At 35.8% G+C, this 22912-nt stretch overlaps 1 protein-coding gene and 1 non-coding gene across 6 annotated transcripts in view; both read right to left on the bottom strand.

Moving 5' to 3' along the window:
* DNM3 (dynamin 3) overlaps positions 1-22912 on the bottom strand; it is a 533160-nt gene that overhangs the window by 44208 nt on the left and 466040 nt on the right. The gene's annotated exons all lie outside the window — the stretch shown is intronic.
* On the bottom strand, positions 7472-7577 carry LOC138391085 (U6 spliceosomal RNA). The gene has a single exon (XR_011234722.1). It is a non-coding gene; the product is annotated as a U6 spliceosomal RNA (small nuclear RNA).

Below are 22912 nucleotides of genomic sequence, written 5' to 3'. Positions count from 1 at the left end.
CAGCATGGGAGGTCATAACAGATACACTACATAGCAAAATAACAGCATAGGTATGCAGTTGGTCTTCCTTCTTTCTTATATTATGAGGTAGATAATCTTTCAAAGTTTAATGTAAATATAATTATACTTGCTTTACATGCAGAAAATTCTTAGTAGAAAACAAAAGAAAAAAAATGCAATGCATTATTAACAAAAACATGCAATAGTAGAACTCTGTGGATAGAATTACTTCTTTTAAGGGTAAAATGATGACGCTTTAAAAAATACAGCTATAATCAAGGGTTTTAAATTTCCCTGAGATCCACTAAACACTGTAGCTGATAAAGCTGTCACCTACATTCAACTGTAGAATCCCCTAAAGGCCTCAAGATAACGTTTTCAGCCATCCCTGCATGTGGAATTAGTAAGTACACCTTTCTCAGACATTCCAGGGCCCAATGGCCTTACCAGGTGATACAGATTGAAAAAAAAAAAAAAACAAAAAAAAAACCTAAAAGCCATCTTAGAGAATTTGGATTCATTTCTATTAATAAGAGAGATGCAAGTAAAATCAGAAGGAATCTGCCAGGTTGGGCTATTACAACTAACTTGTTTCTAATATTCAAAGATAGAACATATGTGATGATGACGGTGGATCACATCTGACTGGGTCACCAAGCGGACAGCATGTATTGATACATGTCCCAAAGTTGGAGAGCTACTTGCAAAATTGCCAGAAACAGAACTTCTTCTGTCTCTGTAAATACTCACGCTCATTTAGGAAATAAAATAAAATTAAAGGAACTTGTCTTAATTTAGCCAAACTTTTAGTCTGCAGAAAAAGTAATTTATGAAGATGGTATACAAAAAGTATATGAAGGATGCTAAAACTACTGATATTGAGAATAAGACTGATGGGAAAAAGATCTATATTCTAAGAGTACTGACCATTGAATCTGGAGTTTATTTTCTTCTTGTTACTTCTCTCTATCCTTCTGAAATTGAGAGAGAGAGAGAGAGAGCGCGCGAGAGAGAGTTGTCTGTTTGACAACATGGAGGATGTAAAGTACAGAAAACAAAAAAAACTGTCTTCGCCTCCTCTTACTCTCAGTGTTTGCTTTGGCTGTCAGATTTGTCTACTTCTCATGAAGTGGCAGAAACTAAGAGAGGCAACATTAAGTTGCTTAAAAAGCAGCAACTAATAGTTGCATTTATAATAAAATTAAAACTAATCTAAGGTAAATTTTATAAAAAGATACAATAATTATTTGAAACAATTCTGCACTATTTTAAAACTTGTAGTACATGAGATTGTCCTGAGGGATATATTAGTAAGATTTGTAAGTATGACTTGAGGTATAACAGAAAAAGTAGATGTTGGTTTTTAAAAGCTTTCTTCCTCTAGACTATTTTTAAAGTAGTTTGGGAACAGAAATCAGGTTTCAATCACTAAAAAATATTAATGAATTTATAATTCTAAATAATTATATTTATGACCAAAATGTTTCTTTACAAAGCAACGAGGTATCTTTAGATTAAAGATGCAAATGTTGCTAAGAAAGTGTATTACTTCGTGTTTTTACATTTCCTTTGAAATTTCTCTTTTTTCCTACCATGGCTTTGGAATTCCTAAAATTATTATTAGTGAGTATTATGATTTTCCCTTTGCCAATTGTTTATGTCTATTCAATACAAATAAACCACTTTCAAATTAAAACAGATGTAATGATTTCTGAATTAAAGAGGTTTTAGTTAAATGAAAAATTTAATAGAATGACTTTTCTTAAAAATTCTCATCACAAAATTTCATACTGCATTGGTGGCCAAATGAATCACAAAATGATGTGACAACATTATCCATGTAATTCAATATAATTTCTATTAATATTCCTTAATCATTTATAAAATATCTGGGAACATACATAAAATAGAAAGGGCATGACACCTATTTTTAGAAGGCTCATAATGAATGCACCTGGCTTAAGGTAGCATATAAAGATAACTTCACATAACATCAACATGGTATGTTTGATTAAAGTCAGGAAGGACTCAAAATAAATAAATGAAATAATTCCGGATGGTAATTCTTACCATCTCAATAGAAGTCTTGTCAAATTTAATTATATTTTCCACATTACTATGAATAGCATATTCCACCAAGTCTGTAGGAGAATTGCCAAATCAAAGAATCTATAAGGAAAACCCCTAGATCAAACACATATTTGCAGAATTCATAAAATATGTTTTAAAAAAACCCACCTGCCTCAGGCAGAATACACCAAATGCCCAATCCACTTTCATTTGAGGAAAATTTAGTACAGTGATCATGATTATGAACTATGGAATCAAATGACCTATATTTATATCTTGGCTCTGTCACTAATTAGCTTTGTGATTTTAGTAAAGTTAAAGTTAAGAAGTTACTTTGCTTCTTTAGGCCTTAATTTCTGGGCCTGTAACCGGGGGTTATTTTAACACCTTATAAATTATAAAGGGTGGGGCAGGTGAGATATCACCAAATGAGATAATGTCGAAAAGGCACTTATCCTAGTGCCAGACATAGATGAACTGCTGAAGAGAAGTGAACCATTTTTATCGAGATAAATGATGACATAAGTGACATCTGAGTTTACAAAATTCATAATTATGAGCTTGGGTTCAAAAAAAAGAATTACAAGGATCCCTTGCAGACAGACTGTCTTTCCTTGGGAGTGTTTTCTACATCAGATTAAGATATGGGGTTACAATCTTACTAATAAATATTGTGAGTTTATTATAACAAATATATCAGATCTTTTACTATCTTTGTCTAAGAACACTGACAATCTTCAGAGGCCCCTTCAGCCCTAACATTCTGTGACCGTAAGAAAAGTAAGGTGTTTAAGTCAGAACTGTTCAGAACTGGCACAGGTCTAAGGGGTGCCAATTCATGGCAAGAATTCAAGCAAAGCCAGCTAGACGTGCAGGGAAAAAGAATAGAGCATCAATGAGTTTGATGAGGGGGGCTAGAACTGATGGCTTCTGAGAGTTCTTTCCAAAGATTTTGTGATTCAATAGTGTGTCAAACCCACAGATATATTCACTTCTTTTAGCTCTGAAATTATCAGGCTCCTAAGGAAGATATATAAATTTGCTGGTGAAAGGAGAAAAACAGTAGCTTTATCTAAAGTATTTCCAGGAAGGCAGACAAAGAAAATCGTTAACAGTTAATAATTTTTAAATGCCTTCCACATATCATCTCAGTAGATCTTCACAACAATCCTTTGAGACAGAAGTACAGAGAGGGAGTAAGTGATGGTGGTATGGAGTTAGACCAGTTGGTTCTGCTGCTTACTAACTCTGGAATCTTGGGAAGGCTAATTAACCTCTGTGTGCTTCAGTTTTCTGTCAAATAGAGTAATGCTACTACCTACAATAATTATTACTCTTCAAAAGGTTGTTGTATGGTTTAAATAAATTCCCAGTGTAGAAATTCAGAAGAGAGCCTGGCACATAATACTCAATAAACGTTGGCCATTATTATTCTCTCTCTTTTCTTTTTCAGAAAGAAGATATTAAAGCAGAGAGATGTACCTAAGCTCCTAGAGACAGTAAGATCCAAACAGAACTCTGGTCTAATTTTCCCTTTGCACATTTAATCCTCTTCATATGTTTCTGCTCATTAGCAATACCTCAATAAAACTGAGTACTAAAAGGGAAATTAAGTAGAAAATGACAAACTTTTTGCAAATGAGAACATTTTCTTACTCTTCCAACAGGTGATGACAGAGTGCTTTAGCATCCCAGAGAAATAAAATCCAGTGCAGTCCAACAGAAATATAATATAAGCCACCTCTCTGGTATGCCACATTAAGAAAGGAAAAATTGAAATTCATTTTAATAATGTTATATTTAGCCAAATGTATCCAGAAATTATCATTTTGACATGTGTTATGGGCTGAGTTGTATCCCCCCAGCCCAATTCATATGTTGAAGCCCTAACACCCACTACCTCAGAATGTGACCATATTTGGAGATAGGGGTTTTAAAGAGGTAATGAAGTTAAAATGAAGTCATTTGTGTGAGCCCTAATCCAATATGACTGGTGTCCTTATAGGAAGAGAAAATATAAACACAGGCACACACAGAGGGAGGACCATATGAAGACAAAGGGAAAAGATGGACACCTATAAGCCAAGGAGAGAAGCCTCAGATGAAACCAACCCTGCCGACACCTTGATCTCAGACTTCCACCTTCTAGAATTGTGAGAAAATATACAGTTCTCTTGCTTAAGCCTCCCAGTCTATGGTAATTTGTTATGACAGCTCTAGCAAACTAATACAACAGGTAATCAGTTAATCAAAATAAAAATTATTAATATACCAAGTATTTGAAATCCAGTGTGTATATTACAGTTACAGCACATCACCATTTGGACTATCCACATTTCTCTCTTTTGTCTAACTGCTCTGGCTATTGTTGTGCTATGGTGAATAAGAGTGGTGAAAGCAGACGTCATTGTCTTGTTCCAGTTCTTAGAGGAAAAGGCTTCAGCTTTTCCCCATTCAGTGTGATGTTAGCCGTGGATTTGTCATATATGGCCGTTACTGTGCTGAGTTATGTTACTTCTATACATAATTTATTGAGAGTTTTTATCATGAAGGGATATTGAATTTTATGAAATACATTTTCTGCATCTATTGAGATAATCATATGCTTTTTGTCCTTTATTCTGTTGATGTGATGTATCACATTTATTGATTTGCATATATTGAACCACCCTTGTGCCCCTGAGATAAATCCCACTTGATCATGGTATATAATCTTTTTAATGTGCTGTTGGATGAAGTTTGCTAGTATTTTGTTAAGTATTTTTGTATCTATGTTCCTCAGGGATATTGGTCTGTAGTTTCCTTTTTTTGTTGTTCTTATCTGGTTTTGGTGTCAGGGTAATGATAGCCTCATGGAATAAGTTTGGCAAAATTATCCTCCTTTTCAATTTTTTGGAATAGTTTAAGAAAAATTGGTGTTAGTTCTTTAAAAGTTCAGCAGAATTCATCAATGAAGCCATTCAGTCCTGGGCATTTCTTTGTTGGGAAAATTTTTCTTACTGATTCAATCTCTTTATTGGCCTGTTCATGTTTTCTGTTTCTTCCTGGTTCAATCTTGGTAGGTTGCATGTGTCCAGGAATTTATCCATTTCCTATAGATTTTCCAGTTTGTTGGTATATAGTTATTCATAATAGTCTCTAATGATCCTTAGTATTTCTGTGATATCAGTTATAATGTTTCCTTTTTTATTTACTATTTTATTTGGGTCTTCTCTCTTTTTTTCTTAGCTAGTCTAGCTAATGGTTTGTCAATTCCGTTTATCTTTTTTTAAAAACCAACTTTTTGTTTTGTTGATCCTTTGTATTTTTTTTAGTCTCTATTTTTATTTATTTCTGGTCTGATCTTTATTATTTCTTTCCTTCTTTTCCTTTCTTTCCTTGGCTTTGTTTTGTTCTGGATTTTCTAGTTTCTTGAGGTGTACTGTGAGGTTGTTTATTTGAAATCTTTCTACTTTTTCGATGTAGGTATTCATTGCTATAAATTTCGTTCTTAGTACCGCTTTTGCTGTATCTCATAGGTTTTCATATGTTGTGTTGCTATTTTCATTTGTTTCAAGAAATTTGTTAATTTCCTGCTTAATTTCTTCATTGGCCCATTGGTTGTTCAGGAACATGGTTAACTTCCATGTAGTTGTACAGTTTCCAAAGTTACTCTTCTTATTGATTTCTAGTTTTATTCTATTGTGGTCAGAAAAGATACTTGATATAATTTTGATTTTTAAAAATTTGTTGAGCCTTGTTTTGTGGCCTAACATATGGCCTATCCTGGAGAATGTTCCATGTGCTGATGAGAAGAATAGGTATTCTGCAGCTGTTGCATGAAATGTTCTGTACATGTCTATTAGGACCATTTGGCTTATAGTACAGTTTAAAACCAATGTTTCTTTGTTGATTTTCTGTCTACATGATCTGTCCAATGCTGACAGTGGGGTGCTTAAGACCACAAGTATTATTGTATTGGGGTTTAACTCTCCCTTTAGATCCAATAATATTTGCTTTATATATCTGGGTGTGCTGGTGTTTATTTATATACATATATTTGTTTATATATATATAAATTATAAATATAAAAATATATATTGTATATAAGTATATATACATACACATATGTATACACATACACAATTGTTAAATCCTCTCGGTGAACTGACCCCTTTTATCATTATATAATGACTTTGTCTCTTTTGACAGTTTTTGACTTAAAGTCTGTTTTACCTGATATAAGTATAGCTATTCCTGCTCATTTTTGGTTTCTATTTGCATAGAATATTTTTTTTTCATCTCTTTACTTTCAGTCTATGTGTGTCTTTACAGGTGAAGTGAGTTTTTTATAGGCAGCATATAGTTAGGTCTTGTTTTTTTATTCATTCAGCTAGTCTATAGCTTTCAATTGGGGGATTTAATCCATTTATATCAATAAGTGAGGACTTACTTCTGTCGTTTTGTTAATTATTTTCTGGTTGTTTTGTATATCCTTTCTTTCTTCCTTCCTCTCTTACTGTTTATCATTGTAGTTTGTTGGTTTTCTGTCATGATAAGATTTGATTCCTTTCTTTTTCTCATTTGTGTATCTGTTCTATCAGTGAGATTTATACTTTCGTGTGTTTTTATGATGGTATAGTTATTGTCCTTTTGCTTCCAGGTGTAGGATTCCTTTAAGCATTTCTCGTAAGGCTCGTCTAGTGGTGATGGATTCCCTCAGGTTTTGCTTGTTTGAGAGACTTTATTTCTCCTTAATTTCTGAAGACTAGATTTGCTGGGTATAGTATTCTTGGGTGACAGGTTTCTTTCTTTTTTTTTTTTTTTCTTTCAGTACTTTGAATGTATCATTCCATTTCCTCCTAGCCTGCAAGGTATTTGCTGAGAAATGTGCTGTTAGTCTCATAGAGATTCGCTTATATGTGACTTGACACTTTTTTCCTGTTACCTTTAGAATTCTATCTTTGTCCTTGACTTTTGACAGTTTGAATATCAGGTGCCTCAGAAAGGTCTTTTTTTTAAATTGCATATATTTGGAAACTTTTGAGCTTCTTGGATCTGGATGCCCATATTTCTCCCCAAGATAGGGGAAGTTTTCACCTATTATTTCATTAAATAGGTTTTCTATGCCTTTTTCTATCTCTTCTCCTTCTGAAATTCTCATACTGTGAATAATTTTTTCACATAATGGTGTCCCATATGTCCTATAGTCTTTCTTTATTCTTTTTTATCCTTTTGTCTTCTTGTCTGACTGGGTTATTTCAAAATACCTATCTTCAAGTTTAAAAATTCTGTCTTCTGCTTGATTTAGTCTATTGTTGAAGCTCTCAATTGTATGTTTTTTCATTCACTGAATTCTTCCAAGATTTTTGTTTGATTCTTTTTTTTTATGATATATCTCTTTTTAAAATTTCTCATTCAGAAAAATATGGAATGCTCCTTGAATTTGTGTGCCATCTTTGTGCAGGGGCATGCCAATCTTCTCCACATCATTCCAATCTTAGTATGTGTGCTACCAATGTGAACACCCACAAACAATTTTCTAACTTGTGACTTTCTATACCTTCAGCTGGGTTCTGATATTAACTTATTGGCCATTTGGTTGCTAATGAATATTCTAAGCACAGAGACAAGATTCTTCTTTCTTCTGAATCAGATAAATATACTAATAATCAGTGTTTCATTGAAAAATTTATCAGAGTGCTAAGATTAAATTTTCTATTTAAATTGATATTGGAGAAAGCCTGTGGAGTTTTCTTAGTTTTTTATTTGGTTGGTTTTTGTTTTGTTTTGTTTTTTAAAATCTAGGTCTGCTTTCGCATGTGTTTATGCATATTCACCGAAGGCTGATGTTACTTGGAATATAACCAAAATGGGTTTTAAAGCCACTACTCATGATAAATCCTGTATCTTTAAGGATTATGACTACTCACCCAGTGATTGGTTATTTTTACTCTTCTCTATGCACTCATCTAAGGATGTGCAACTCACAGTTTTACTTGCTAGGGCAATCTTTAGGTAAAAACAGTTAAAACACAGGGCAGGCTTTACATAAAATTCTACAGTATCATTTCTCACCTTGGGGTTTGTGGATCTATTTCTGGGGATATGAAAATTTTTAATGATGATTTAAAATTTTTGTGTTCTCATTTCACTATATCTTTTAAAAATGCAATGACCTCAATGACTATATTTTTATTATTTCATGCACTGATATTTTAGTTAGTATTTCTAAAAGATAAGAGTTTCTTTTCAAAAGTCATAACCACAATACCATTATCACATGAAAAATATTTAACAAGAATTGCTTAACATCAATGACTACTTTTAAGAATCTTTTCATTTAAATCTATAAATGCAATTCGCCTCATATATAAAAGCTAGAACAAAGACCATATGATTCTCTTAACAGATGCAGATAAAGCATTTGACAAAGCCTAGCATACCTTTATGATAAAAATTCTTAACAAAATAGGCACAGATGGGTCATATCTTAAAAGTATCAAGTCCCTTTATGACAAACCCATGGCCAATATCATACTGAATGGGAAAAAATTGAAACTCATTCCCACTTAGAACTGGAACCAGACAAGGTTGCTCACTATCTCCACTTCTATTCAACATAGTGCTAGAAGTCCTTGCTAGAGCAATTAGACAAGAGAGGGGAATTAAGGGCGTCCAAATAGGGGCAGATGAGATCAAACTCTCACTCTTTGCCGATGATATGATGTTATATCTAGAAAACCCCAAAGATTCAACCAAGAGACTCCTAGAATTGATAAATGAATTCAGTAAAGTCTCAGGATACAAAATCAATGCACACAAATTGGAGGCATTCATATACGCCAATAACAGTCAAGCCGAAATTCAAATTGAAAACACAATACCTTTTACAATAGCCTCAAAGAAAATTAAATATCTAGGAATATATTTAACAAAAGACGTGAGAGACATATACAGGGAGAACTACAAAACACTAAGAAAAGAAGTTATAGAAGATGTAAACAGATGGAAAAATCCACCTTGCTCATGGATTGGTAGAATCAATATCATTAAAATGTCCATACTACCTAGAGTGATCTACAGAATTAATGCAATCCCTATCAAAGTACCATCATCATTCTTTACAGATCTAGAAAAAGTAATTCTACGCTTTGTATGGAATCAAAGAAGATCTCGTATAGCCAAAGGAATCTTAAGTAAAAAGAACAAACTGGGAGGTATCAGTCTACCAGACTTCAAGCTGTACTACAAGACTATAGTAACTACAACAGGATGGTACTGGCACAAAAACAGAGACATAGACCTTTGGAACAGGACTGAGAATCCAGAGATGAAACCATCCACATGTGGTAATCTAATCTTTGACAAAGTAGACAAAAATATACACTGGGGAAAAGAATCTCTTTTCAATAAATGGTGCTGGGAAAACTGGATAGTCATATGCAGAGGATTGAAACTGGATCACCACCTCTCACCTCTCACAAAAATCATTTCAAGATGGATAACAGACTTAAACCTAAGGCATGAAGCCTTAAGAATTCTAGAAGAAGATGTTGAGAAGACCCTTTCAGACATCAGCCTAGGCAAAGAATTTTTGAGGAAGACCCCCAAAGCAATCACAGCAGCAACAAAAATAAATAAATGAGATCTGATCAAATTAAAAAGCTTTTGCATAGCCAAGGAAACTACCATTAGAGTGAATACACAGCCTATAGAATGGGAGAAAATATTTGCTCTCTACACATCCGATAAAGGCCTGATAACAAGAATCTATCTAGAACTTAAAAAAATCAACAAGAAAAAATTCGTTAACCCCATCAATAAATGGGAAAAGGAAATGAACAGAAACTTTTCAAAAGAAGACAATATAGTACCCAGCAAACATATAAAAAATATTCTCAACATCTCTAATCATTAGGGAAATGCAAATCAAAACCACAATGTGGTATCACTTAACTCCAGTGAAATTGGCCTCTATCAAAAAATCCCCAAACAACAAATGATGGCGAGGATGTGGAGGGACAGGAACACTCTTACACTGCTGGTGGGACTGCAAATTGGTGCAACCTCTGTGGAAAAGAATTTGGAGATACCTCAAAGAGCTAAAAATAGAAATACCATTCGATCCAGCAATAGCACTATTAGGCACCTACCCAAAAGAGCAAAAGACATTCGATAATAAACACATCTGCACCCGAATGTTTATGGCAGCACAATTCACTATTGCAATGATGTGGAAACAACCCAAGTGCCCATCAATTCATGAGTGGATTATTAAAATTTGGTATATGTACACAATGGAATATTACTCAATTATAAGAAACGACAGTGATCTAGCACCTCTTATATTTTCCTGGATTAAGCTTGAGCCCATTATCCAAAGTGAGGTATCACAAGATGGGAAGAATAGGCTCCACATGTACTCGCCATCAAATTGGCACTAGCTGATCAACACTATGGTGCTCACATGGTAGTAATATTCTTCAGGGATTAGAGGTTTGGGGTGGGTAAACTCACAACTAATGGACGCAGTGAGCATTGTAGAGGGGGAAAGGCATGCCTCTAATCCTTGCTTGGGTGAGGCAAAGATATAAAATGTAACCAAAATATTTGAATCCTCATAATATACTGAAATAAAAATAAAAAAAAGAATCCTTTCATTTGAGAAATTTTAAATATATGTAAAAGTAGAGAGAATATAGAGAATATAAAATAACCTCTAGGTGCTCATTACTTCAACAATTTACAATGTGGCCAATCTTGATCCATTTATACTCCTCAATTATTTTAAGGAAAACGCCAGACATCACATAATTTTACCTGTAAATATTTCAATATTCCTAAAAGATAAGAACACTTAGAAAACATAACCACAATACTATTATCATATTTAAAATATTAATAATTTTTAATACTATCATGTATTTAGTGTTTACATTGCACTTCTCCAGTTGTCTTTGAAAAAAATGATTTTTAAGCTTATGTGTTTGAATTAGAATTCAACTACATCCATACATTGTGATTGGTAGCTATGTCTCTTAGGTCTACTTTAATCTACAGATTTCTCTTCCATTTTTTTTCTTGTAATTTGTTGTTTGTTTTTGTTTTTTTTTAAAAATAGGCTCATTTCCACCCCATCTCCCATGTGGATTTGGCTAATTTCATCTCCTGCATATGATTTAATGTGTTCTTCCACTCCCAATATTTCCTGTAATTTGGTACTTAGATCTGGAGGCTCAATGATTACTCTTTAACTTACTCTTTTCGAGTTAGAAAAAGGTATCTACATCAAAATTGACATGAAGACTAGATACTAATGTTGTAGAGCAGAAAATGATCCCTTTCTATACAGTGTAAACATAATTTTCTGTTGTACTTGTAGAGTCTATCCTGGTCTAAACCAGTTTATTAAAGAATAATTATTACAGTTAAACTAATGCTATATAGTAAACATTTAACATATTATGGAAATGTACTAGGTTTCCTGGGAGATTAAAGGAGGGACATAGCACAATTTGTGTTCCTAAGCAGTTTACCATCTTTTAGGGGAGGCACCAATTAACAGGCAGGCAGAAAACAATGTGACATAGTTATAGCATGTAATAATAAGTGCTAAGTGGTAAGATAAAGAGTATTTGGCTTTCCAAGAGAGGAGAGATTTCTAGAGGCTTCAGGAGCCAGACAACGCTACAGAAAGAAAATGGGTGAGACTTGACCTGGTCATATTGGAGCATGCAGACATGGCGAAGGTATCCAGGTGAGGGGAACAAAAAGAATGGAGGTAGAAATTGGCTTGATGTGTTTGGAAAAATACTGGGGAGGGCATGGTGACAAGCATGTTGAGTGGAAGGAGATATGGTTGAGTTGTGAAATGAGTGGTCAGATTGTGGAGAACCTGAGTTAGGCTAAAGAGATGAACTGGGATGTGGTGGGCTTGCAACGTCACCAGAAAGGATGTGCTCAAGTAGAGATTTAGGAATATTAGTATGGCAGCTGTTCACAGGCTGAATTTGTTTAAGGAGGGTGACACTGAAAGCAAAGAGATGAATTACTGTTTATGGTAGGAAACTATGAGAGAGGTGATAAAAGTCTGGATCAAGTGGGTGGCTATAAAAAGGAGAGGTAAGAGTGGATCTTAAAGGCATTCTAAAGAAGAAATAATCAGAAAATAGTGATAGATTGGATACAAAATTGATTGGATAAGAGTAAAATAACATGCTTACATGCCCAACCCAGAAGACAGACATGGTGACTTCATTAATTGAGGCAAATAAACTGAGGCAGGTAAATTGATTTTCATGGAGAAAACGAGTTTATTTTTTAGTAGCTTGTGTTTGAGTAGATGCAAAGGACGTATCTGCTGGCAACTAGAATCACAGAATGCACAGCAGAAAATAAAGATTTAGAGACCTTTCATACAGAGGTGGAAGCTGAGCCACAAAAATAGAGAACATGCATAAAAACAATAAGTGTGCAGAAAAGGCCAAATTTATCTTTGTGTTTGGCAAGGTGCCTGGCCTAGCACGCGTGCAATATTTTCAGAGTGAAAGAATGAATAACGGGAATGAAACAAGTAAGGGAGGAAGACAGTGTTTCGGGATATCTACAGTTAAGGAGCTGGAGCAAGTGCCAGAAAAGGAAACGGGGAGTGCAAAAGAGTTGGGGGGAGATAAAAAAAATCATACAACATCCCAGGCTATTTCAAATTAAAAAGCTTTTAAGAAAAATGGAGTCGTCAACAGTGCCAAATACTGCTAAGAGGCCAAATAGAATGAGGATTGGCCAAGGGTTTTGTCTGAGTGATGTAGGAATCCTTAACGGAGCCTTTCTGCAGGAATTGGGGGGGGGGTGCAGATAGGAGTGAGGGAAATTCAGAAGCCGGATTAGGAGGGTAAGGTGGAGAATGTGGAAAGGGAATGAAAGAAAATAAGTCGTACTGTGAGAGTGTGGCAGAGAAATGAAAGAAATGCCATGGGATTCATCAAGACACCAGGATTGGGTCACACGTTTTTTTTTTAGGGCAGGGAAGACATGTATATATGCGCAGTTAGAAAAGGAGCTAGAAGACAAAAGACCAAAGACACTAGAGAGGTTGTAAAAAAAAACAAAACAAAAGAGATTCAGTGTATCGGTAAAGGAGAAATACTCAGGAAGATTCACTTTCCGTGTCATATTCCAGCCACACCAGGCTGTTCACTCTTCCCAGATCAAACCATGTACATCACAACGTAGTGCCTTTGGCCATGTTGCCCCTTTGAATTTGAATACCCTTTTGTCTAATATCTGACTGCTAAAATATTTCCATTATTCAGGATGTGGCCTAAATGTCACCACCTATGTGATAATCCACCCTAGTCAGATTAATCAGAATTGATCTCTCCTTCCTATATACATATAGATTATTAAATGTTTATCATCATTAAGAATTTACATTCTTTTCAAGTATTATTGTTAATTGCATTCTAATAGGTATTTTCCATTGTATTTTAATGCATCACACACAGTTGGTACTAAATTAATAAGTGGAAGTGGAATTTTTCTTCTTAAAGATTTAAAGGAGGATAAGAAGAAAATGGCGGAAGAATGCTTGGCTGAGGTGAAGATGAGGGTATTGAGCAAATTCTTCCAGTTGGCTTCAATATTCTCCCAAACAGGTGACTTTCCTGCTATAGGGAAAGTGAGGGACTGATAGGATGGAAGATCATATTTGGAGCAGGTGCTGGGCTAGGTAGCAAAGAGGTGAGTAAACGGAGGGGAAGGTCCTGTAAGTGTTGGGTATCATGAATTTTCAACAGACCAGATTGTGCAGCAAATTTTATTCTACTAGGAGTTCCAGTTGGAAGGACAGAGAAAGCATAAAGACCCAGCATTGTTGACTGGTGCAGGGAACTTCACGCAATCACTAACAAACATTTAACATGGGGAGGTGGTCATTGCAGAATGATGCCTCAGACAACACTGAGATGCTAAGCAGGTTCCTCAGGTAAGGAGAGAACCTAATACAACCTGTCAGGCCAAGGCTTTCAACTTGGCTGCCAGGAAAATCACCTGCGATGATTTTAAAGAATACTGAAACCTGGGCCCCACCTTCAGAGATTGTGATTTAGTTGGTCTGGGATGAGACCTGGAGCACTAGCATTTTTTTATGTGCTCCAGTTTGAGAACCCCTGCAGTAAAGAGATACAGGTCTGGGGAAAAGCAGAGGGGTTAAGTGGTTGAAGGTCCTACCGAGGATAGAATACAGGATGAAATAAAAATGCTATTTATGGTCTCAAGCCTGAAAATTCCCAGGAAAAAGAAGAGTCTGACTTGACATAAAAGAAAGTATCTGTGTTTTAAGATCCAAATGTGATCTCAGCTAGTTTCCACTGGACAGACGTCACCGTTCCCTGACAATCATAATTGGCACTGTGGTAGGCAGATGGCTGAATGGGAAAGGAAAAGCTACAGAGCTTTCTTCTAGTCTTTATTTTAAAAAGAAAGATGCCTATCCAAGCTGGGGCTTGCAGGGTTTTTCTGAGACCCAGTGAGACTGAGCACAAGTGCAGAAGGGACACAGGATGCTCAGGAAATCCCATCATGGGCCAGGCCCAAGGTCAGCCATCCCAGCAGATCTCAAGAGACGTCTTGTGGGAGGGCTTGGACCAGCTCTCTTACCTCAGTTGTAAAAGTCAGGCATGGCCCCGGTTTTCTTAGTAGCCATTTGTGGCTCTCATTCATAAATTTGGCTAAAGGGTTTTCGAATTCATTTACATTTCCTGCCAGTCCCACCTTTTGGGACTAATGAGTTCTACAAGTTTATAACCTGCTGTGTGAAGTAGATTTCCTTTCATTTGCCCTAAACTTACTCGGCTCTGTTTTAAAGAGTGCCCTCCTTGTCCTAAGAAGAAAAAGTAAACAGAATTATAAGATGAGGACAGATTGGCTGAAGTGAGCAGGGCAGAGAAAGAGCTAGGTGTTACAAGGAACAGCAAACTACCTTAAATCCATAGTATAGTTTTAAAAGGCAAACATAGCTGGGATGTATGACCCAGTGGGGAGCTGAGTGTGCCACACTACAATGGCTCCATTGTTCTTGGTACTGGCTAGACCCTTTCAGGGTCTCTGCATCCTGTTTGGGGCGCCCCTGTTCAAATGAAAGGGAGAGCTTAAATATTTAGCCAGACATCAAGAAAACAGATTAAAATACTGGAAGTGGAACCTGGAAGAAAAATTTGGAATTTTCAGGTTAGAGAAAAGAAAATTATTACACACAAAAATATCAAGGAAATGTATAGTTGTTCTACCCTTGAATGAAAGCACAAAGAGGAGTCAAAATGGTGATGTAGTTTTGCCATAGAAGGAACTTCTTAACACTGACTATTATATGTAAGATCCAGTGGAGTCAGAAAACTATGCATTTTAATTTTTTAAATGCATTTTTAAATGCATGTTTTTAAATTTTTTAAAATTAAAATTTAAAATTTTTAAATCATTCCCAAAATGATTTGGGGTTCATCTTGCCTTTGTACATGCCTCTGTGGATTATAAAGACAGCTAGAGGAGTTATTTACTCAAAGGGATATGGTAATATTGAACTAGGTGATGGAATGAAACAGATGAGGATATAAGCATCTTACAAAAGAAAGGAATTTGTGATCAAAATTTTAATCTGTGCAATTTTAAAAACTATAAGGAAACAACAAATATTTTTGAAAGATATTAATTTTAGTGGGCTGACTAGTAGACTAAAGTATCTGTTGCATTTTTTCCTCCAAGGTCATAGTATAAAGTTGATTATAAAAAAGTCTTGTGTTTTAATGGAAAATAGGGCAAAGGTTATGTGCAACAGGAATCCAATCATGTGGAGCTTGAAGAACGCAGGTTAGGCTCATAAAACTGCTCATTAAAATGCTCTGTTCTGAAGCAAAAGCAAATAAATGAGCTCAGGGAAAAGAGCCACAGAAATTGTCTAGAAATGTTTCCATGAAAGACTATGAAAATAGTCCTTCCAGTCATAAGAAATGTGCAGTTATTGCTTATACAAATAGCCCACACTTAAAAGACTTTTAAATGCCTTCCCTGCAATGCTGGTTTTGACCTTCTGCCAAAAGGTACTTAATGTTTTTTTTTTATTATTTTTCTGAATAGACTATATGATGAGCAAAAAATAAAAAGGCACACACACTATAAGTTTTTATAACAGCATGAGAAGAACAGTTTTGTAATCAACCCTCACCCCAAATTGTGGTTTAAATTTAGAAAATTTATAAATTGTTTATAATTGACTGGTTTCCAATGTCAATTCCAAATTATAAAGACCAAAAAAACATCTTGCAGATTTATAGGGCTCCGATTCTCTACACTTCACTATCTTACAGTACAGAAAATGTAGACTGAGGAATTTAAAACTAATAATAGTAATGGTTTGCTGGCAAAATAATGCACAGCAAGAGGACTTCTAAGAAGACAGCCTCAAAGCAATTCAGACAGACCATGCTTACACAACGGCTGGCTGGTCTGTGAGGCCTCAAGCCAAAAACAACATCAACAGCCAGCAGCGCCCATCACTTATGGAGGAAACTGCACAACTTGATGCTTATTGTGTGTGTGTGTGTGTGTGTGTGTGTGTGTGTTGGGGGGCGTCCAGACACTCATCTGATTTTTAATGTAAATTCAGTGACGCCCCAGGCCATGTCTGAGCTACCAGAGGGACAACCTGGTGAAATCTCACCATGCCAAGTGATTAACCGGAATGAAGCCAGCTCAGAGAAAACAGACTGCTCCAGAAAGAAGCACAAGTAGTGAGTCATGTGGTCTGAATTCACACCCGACTACTCTGTCTGTGGCTTTTCCTTGCACCCTTTCCTAGTGTGTTGGAATTGGGACAAGGGACCCGGAAAGGAGTCAATATGAGCATGGAAATTTTGCCTGCTTTTTATTTTTTTAAGTAGAAGGGATTACCAATGGCAATATTCTCTTTTCACTTCTACAACGTATTTTATCTTAAGGAAAGCAGCCTGGAGCTGGCCTGTGAGAAGCAATGAATCAAACTGAGAGAGACTCCTTCGAAAAGACAGGCTGGAGCGCAAGAGGCTTCCTGCCAACATACACTCTGCTGTTTCAGTCAGGTTTTGTTGTCCTTGTTGTTGCTGTTTCATTCTTTGTGGGGGAAGGAGCTGACGGACAGTCTTGCAGAGATTTGGCTAAAATAAAAATACAGAGCAATTTTACACAGCTAAACCGAATCTCACATCTGATGAGATAGCCTAAACATTTGATAGACACATCTTGGCAACAATAGCTTTTCTCTTTAGCATTAGCTGTAAAAGGATATTTCCTAATTGATCCAGCTCTAAACAAAATAACCTGCTCTTCCTTTTCTCACTGGCCTTTAACACGCCTTATTCAAGAATAATGATTTCTTTTACTTTAGCAGATTTTAAAAACAGTATTGTTCTTTCCACAGTGGTAGTTTACATTTTTACCTACACACAAATACAGACGCATACGCATGCACATTCTTGCACAAGTTAGCAAGATTTAAAGCCTCTCATTTTTTATTCTTGAAGTCCCGAAAAGGAAACTATTATTCATGTGCCAAAGAACACAGCCATTCATTATTATTATTTTTTCTTTCTTTCTCTCTGTATAGCCTCCCAATGGGATTAAAAGCAGTCTGGGATGTGGACTATGATGGCAGAGGAAGGAGAGGAGTGGGAGGTAAAAAAAAAAAAAAAGAGATGGCATTTTCATAGCCTCTACCACACTGATTCGACACAGTAGGAACCTTGTGCTTCAGACTCAAACTGTTTCCTTCCTTTCAGCCTTGCGCTTGGCCCCTTCTGCTGAAGCCATGCATTGATGACTCTGGATGGAACTGGGAGAGGAGGTAACTGAGAAATGGCCTGAGAGTGAAAGGAGGATGGAGGGACCAAAGGAAACGATCATAACCTTATCTTTGATTTGTAAAAAAAGTTTTCATCTTGAAATAACTTCAGTCTTATAAAAAAGGTTGCAAAATTAATGCAAAGAAGTCCTGTATATCCTTCACCAGATTCCTCAAATGTTAACATCTTACAAAACAACACAACCATGATCAAGATCAGGAAATTGACATGTTACAATACTGTGGTCTGGCATCTAATCCTGGGTCATACTTTAGATTTAGTTGTTATGTCTCTTTAGCCTCCTTTAATTTGGGGCAATACTTCAGTCTTTTTTCATCTTTCATGACTCTAACACTTTGAAGCGTGCATTCACTAGTTGTTTTGTACAGTGTTCCTCAATCTGAGTTTAGCAGATGTTTTCTCATTTTTAATTTCAAATTGTTCATTTTTGGCAAGAAAACCACGTAAATGGTGTATCTTTTTCGGTGCATTGTATCGGGAGCCATGCGATGTCAATCTGTCCCTTTATCAGTGATGTTAACTTTGGCCACTTGGTTAAAATGGTAAAGTTTATATTTTTCCCCCTTTGGAATTAATATGTATCTTATGGGTGATGTTCTGAGACTATGTGAATATTGTGTTTTTCATCATACTTTCACCTACTCATTTTAACATCCATATATGATTCTTAAGAGGAACAATTACTGTGCTGTTTTGCAAATGGTGATTTTAAAATTTCTACATCCTCTTCTAAATTTATTAATTGGAATTATATTGTGAGGAAGAGCTTTTTTCCATTCTCCTTCATTTAATTATTCAATTATTTATTTATGTAAATATGGATTCTCATTTTATTCTAAGGATTATAATCTATTGCTATCATGATTTTGCTGCTTAAATTGTCCCAGATTTAGTCATTGGGAGCCTCCTTAATTTGCCTCTTATATCCTTTTCACATATACACTACAATTTTTTGAATACTTCCTTGCTTTCTGGCACCATGAGATATTCCAGACTTATCTTGTACTTTCTGTGCTCCAGTTTGGAAATTTCTCCAAGGACCCCTGACTCCTTTTACTGGATGATAGTATAAAATAACCTTACCTATTTCTGTGAGTCACGGGCCGAGACAAATAAATTTCCTTGTTTTCTCCTTTTACTGGCCAGTGGATTTTTCTTGATTTTCCATTTTCACTAAAGGTGTAGCTCTTTTAGGGTCCTAGCTTGCTGCAGGGGTCTTTGTTCCAGTTTGTTCTGGCCTGAAGCCTTTTCTCCTATCCCCATATGACTATGTATACCCCACACTGTTGGCTACAGGGATAACAAATGTCCCAAGAACAGTTGTGGCTCAACCATAGGCTTTCAAGCTCCCTCTTTATTTCGTCAAGCAGGAATTTCTCATCTTACTGTGAACTCAATTAGGCATTTAAAAGAGCACTTGTCACACTGTCCTTAATATTATATTTGTAGCTGATGTTAGTCTGATTAGCTAGTCTAAAAAAACTGCCAGAAGAAATCATACTCTATATGTCTTTGTGGACTTATTATAGATTAGAATAATAAAGATTTGAGAGCTCTGACTGGTGCTTAGCCTTTTCTTTTTCTTCAGATATTCTATAACAAAAATGTCTTATAACACACACACACCCCCCACATACACATTTAGGTATGAGTACTACTACGAGTTAGCACTATTATTAGCTATTTCAGAGTATTTATTGATCCCTACAAAACACTTTGTAAACCATGAATAAATAGAATCAGAGGTTGGAACTGAAAACAATTTACATCCCAACAACCATTTTTTGGCGAAGTTTTATTTGAGCTCCATATACTGTAGCCTTCCAGCTTCCTTTGATGCCAACGATAATACTGTGAACTAGTCATATATATATGAATATATACTTTGTATAAATGTAGAGGCATACAATTTTCAAGTTGTTTTACTTATATAATTTGTTTTGTACTTTAGATCAATTTTGTGACACAGGTCACAAATTTCCTTTTTCCGAGACTAAAAGTCAAAACAGTTTCATAATTTTTCTAAGGCCATACAATATCAATTGGAGAGCTAGAATTGAAATTCAGCTTTCTAAGCTCTAAGTTCATTGATCCAATAAACACAATCAATCAGGAAAATTGGGGCATTTTCCTATATCTACAGGGAAGAAAATCCTATTGAAATAGAGGAATCTGTGATCAGGTCAGGGGCCATATGGATATAGTTCAGCTAGGGGCTACTCTGTATATATTTTGACTTTTTTCAACATTAGATACAAAAATGAATAAAAGCTCTGAAGAAAAACCCTTAGCTTTCTGAATGCTTTTGATATTTGCCGTATTATTTTCTACCTATAAACCTTAATTTCATTATTAGTGCGCTGGAGACAAGACAGGCATAAACCTTAGGACTGTCATAAAAAATGAATACAAATTTGATTATAAAACAATAATAGTCAAAAGAATACAGAAAGGAAATGTGTGTCAGATATTAATAGTAGTCTTGGTTTTGAAAGGCACGAAGATGTTGATCAGGTCTAGAATGAATGAGTTGGTCTTGCAGTGAGAAGAAACTACAGGTACAAATGTGCAGAACTGGGGCAGAGTGTGGCACATCTACAGCACTGGGGAATGGCTGCTTGGAAGATGGAGCAGTAGGGTGTGTATGGGTAGGGAGGGAGAAGAGAAATGGTTTGAGGTAGGGATTTGAAAAAGAATGAAGAATCTCAGGGAGTCTCTTCCACTATGCTGACTGGGAAACATAGAACATTTTTAGGAAAGTGAAATGATCAGATCTCTACAGTGTTTGCCTGTATCTATTGGAAAGGATTTTCAAGACTATTTGGTCTGCACTGAATTTTTATTTATTTAAGTTCTCCAAGGTACCTGGCTCACTCAAGATTCAGAGAGCAGATCATACATATGGGCCTTCCAGAGTGATGCAAGAGCAGATATATTAGAAGCCAGAGGCCCAGGGAACTGATTGTTTCAAGCTGTATCTTCCAAAGGTGCACCAGAATCCCTAAAGGAAGGAGGCAATAATTTTTTCCTTACTACTATAACTACTGAAGCTAAGTCACTTGCTGTTTCTACAACCACAGATACACCTCAGATAGCCTCAAAAGATACACCCTTATTGGTTAAAATACTATGTTAGATAAAGGTTAGCAAGTATGCTAAGGTTCTCAGTGGCTCAATTTTGGTATAGTTTTAATTGTTTATATGTTTTTGAGATTTTAGTTTCCCCGAGGGTTATGCTGTAGTGATTTAGGGACTCTTTAGTTCAAAGAGTTCTGCAATGTAGACAACTGGTACAAAGGACTGGTATGTTGAAGGCCTTTCCATCTCCAGTGAACATTCATTTCACATAAAAAGAGAAAAATGTTCACATTACAAATAGTCAACTAAAAAATATCAGGACTTCATTCACTGAAATAATATTGTTTTCATATTGAATGCAATGGCAATTTGAAAATACAATCTCTCTACCTTCATAGTCAAATCTTTGCAAACCAATAAACTGGAACTCCTCATGAATTCTTACACTCACAGTGAGATTTTTAATGACAGCTTTAGGTTCAAAAGTGCATTCCTGTTGTAAGTGGACTACACGGGATCATCCAGCGGAATGGAGTCCAGTATCACACACACACAGCTATACTCTGAGAAGTAATTTTAGACATCAGGGTAACGTACCTCGAAGCTGTGCAAAACCACAATCCACCAGTGGATCACTATGCCTTTTGGCAAACTGCTGTTTATTGTATTAGTCTCTTCTGGCCATACAATGATCTGGGAAGCTAAAGGATTGGAATTTGTCACTTAAGCTGTTCATCCTCAGCTGCCAAGTGGTAGACTCATTCTGACCTCCAGAATTAAAGCTGGGCACAGTTCCATATACCATCCTGCTAAAAATGCAGCCATATAGCTCCAATAAAGACATCCTACTTCACCAATACAGTGTGAAGAAAACTTCATGACTGTTGTTTAGATAGTTCCTGTTCGTTTTAGTTCGGTAGAAATCTGTTTTCCTTTTGCCTAAGTATAAAGTAAAAGGGTGTCTTAAAATGGTATATTAGAATTTTTTTTTCCTATAGCACTAACTTGAAAACAACTAAACTTATTTTCCTAAAAGCACATAAAAACTCCTGAGCTGAGACCTGATATATCAAGTTTCAGCCTGAAGAATTTTTTTGAGCCGATGGTTTATGCAGAAAATGCTGACAGATGTTGAACAGCCTCCGCAAAGCAATCTTTAAGGGAGTCCAGGGCAATGCACCATGTGGCTGCTTTGAAAGTGCTAAATTCTTGTTGCTAAACAATTTTACTTAAAAAAAAAATCCTAGCATTCCTTACATTAAAATTTTAACAGATATTTGGGGAAAACCATCAATTACTCTGTAGCTGAGGTTTCAGAACTCACTAGTTCTCATTCTGCATTTTCTCTGGGACACAAGAAATTCTATTAGATTTATCATTCTAAAAGGTCAGATAAGAGTCAGACTTCTGGAATTATGAGCCTTAAAGCATAAGGTAGATACCTACATTTTAGAAATTGCCATAGGAAGTCCCTGAAACCAGGAGACTCTAGACGGTAAACATTTGATATATTTCTGACAGTGAGTTTTCTTTGCTGGGATACTAAAATAGGAGTCAGGGGAACTACAAATGACATAGGTCTGATCAGAAACAACTGAATGTTTATAAGTGTTCTACAAGGGTTGCAGACTTTCTCAGGAGGGCAATAATTTAAGGATGTCAGCGGATGCAAATGAATTTCAGCCGTAAGGAAGAAGAAGAGGTGAATAGAACTTTTGTCTCTGTGAGACTTGGAATTTCAGACAGGCTCCATTTTGGATAATTCTATTTAGCCTGCCTACGTTTTCTGATGTTGTTTCAGTTGGGAATGATAGAATGATATTCCTTATCCCTGCATCCTGAACTGTTCAGCACTATCATGCTATGCTGTTAACAACCGCCAGGCTCCATGT

Source organism: Eulemur rufifrons, chromosome 8, assembly GCF_041146395.1.
Source record: "Eulemur rufifrons isolate Redbay chromosome 8, OSU_ERuf_1, whole genome shotgun sequence".
Classification (NCBI taxonomy): Eukaryota; Metazoa; Chordata; class Mammalia; order Primates; family Lemuridae; genus Eulemur; species Eulemur rufifrons.
The sequence above is the reverse complement of the archived record's forward strand: the minus strand, read 5'-3'. Positions and strand labels throughout refer to the sequence as shown.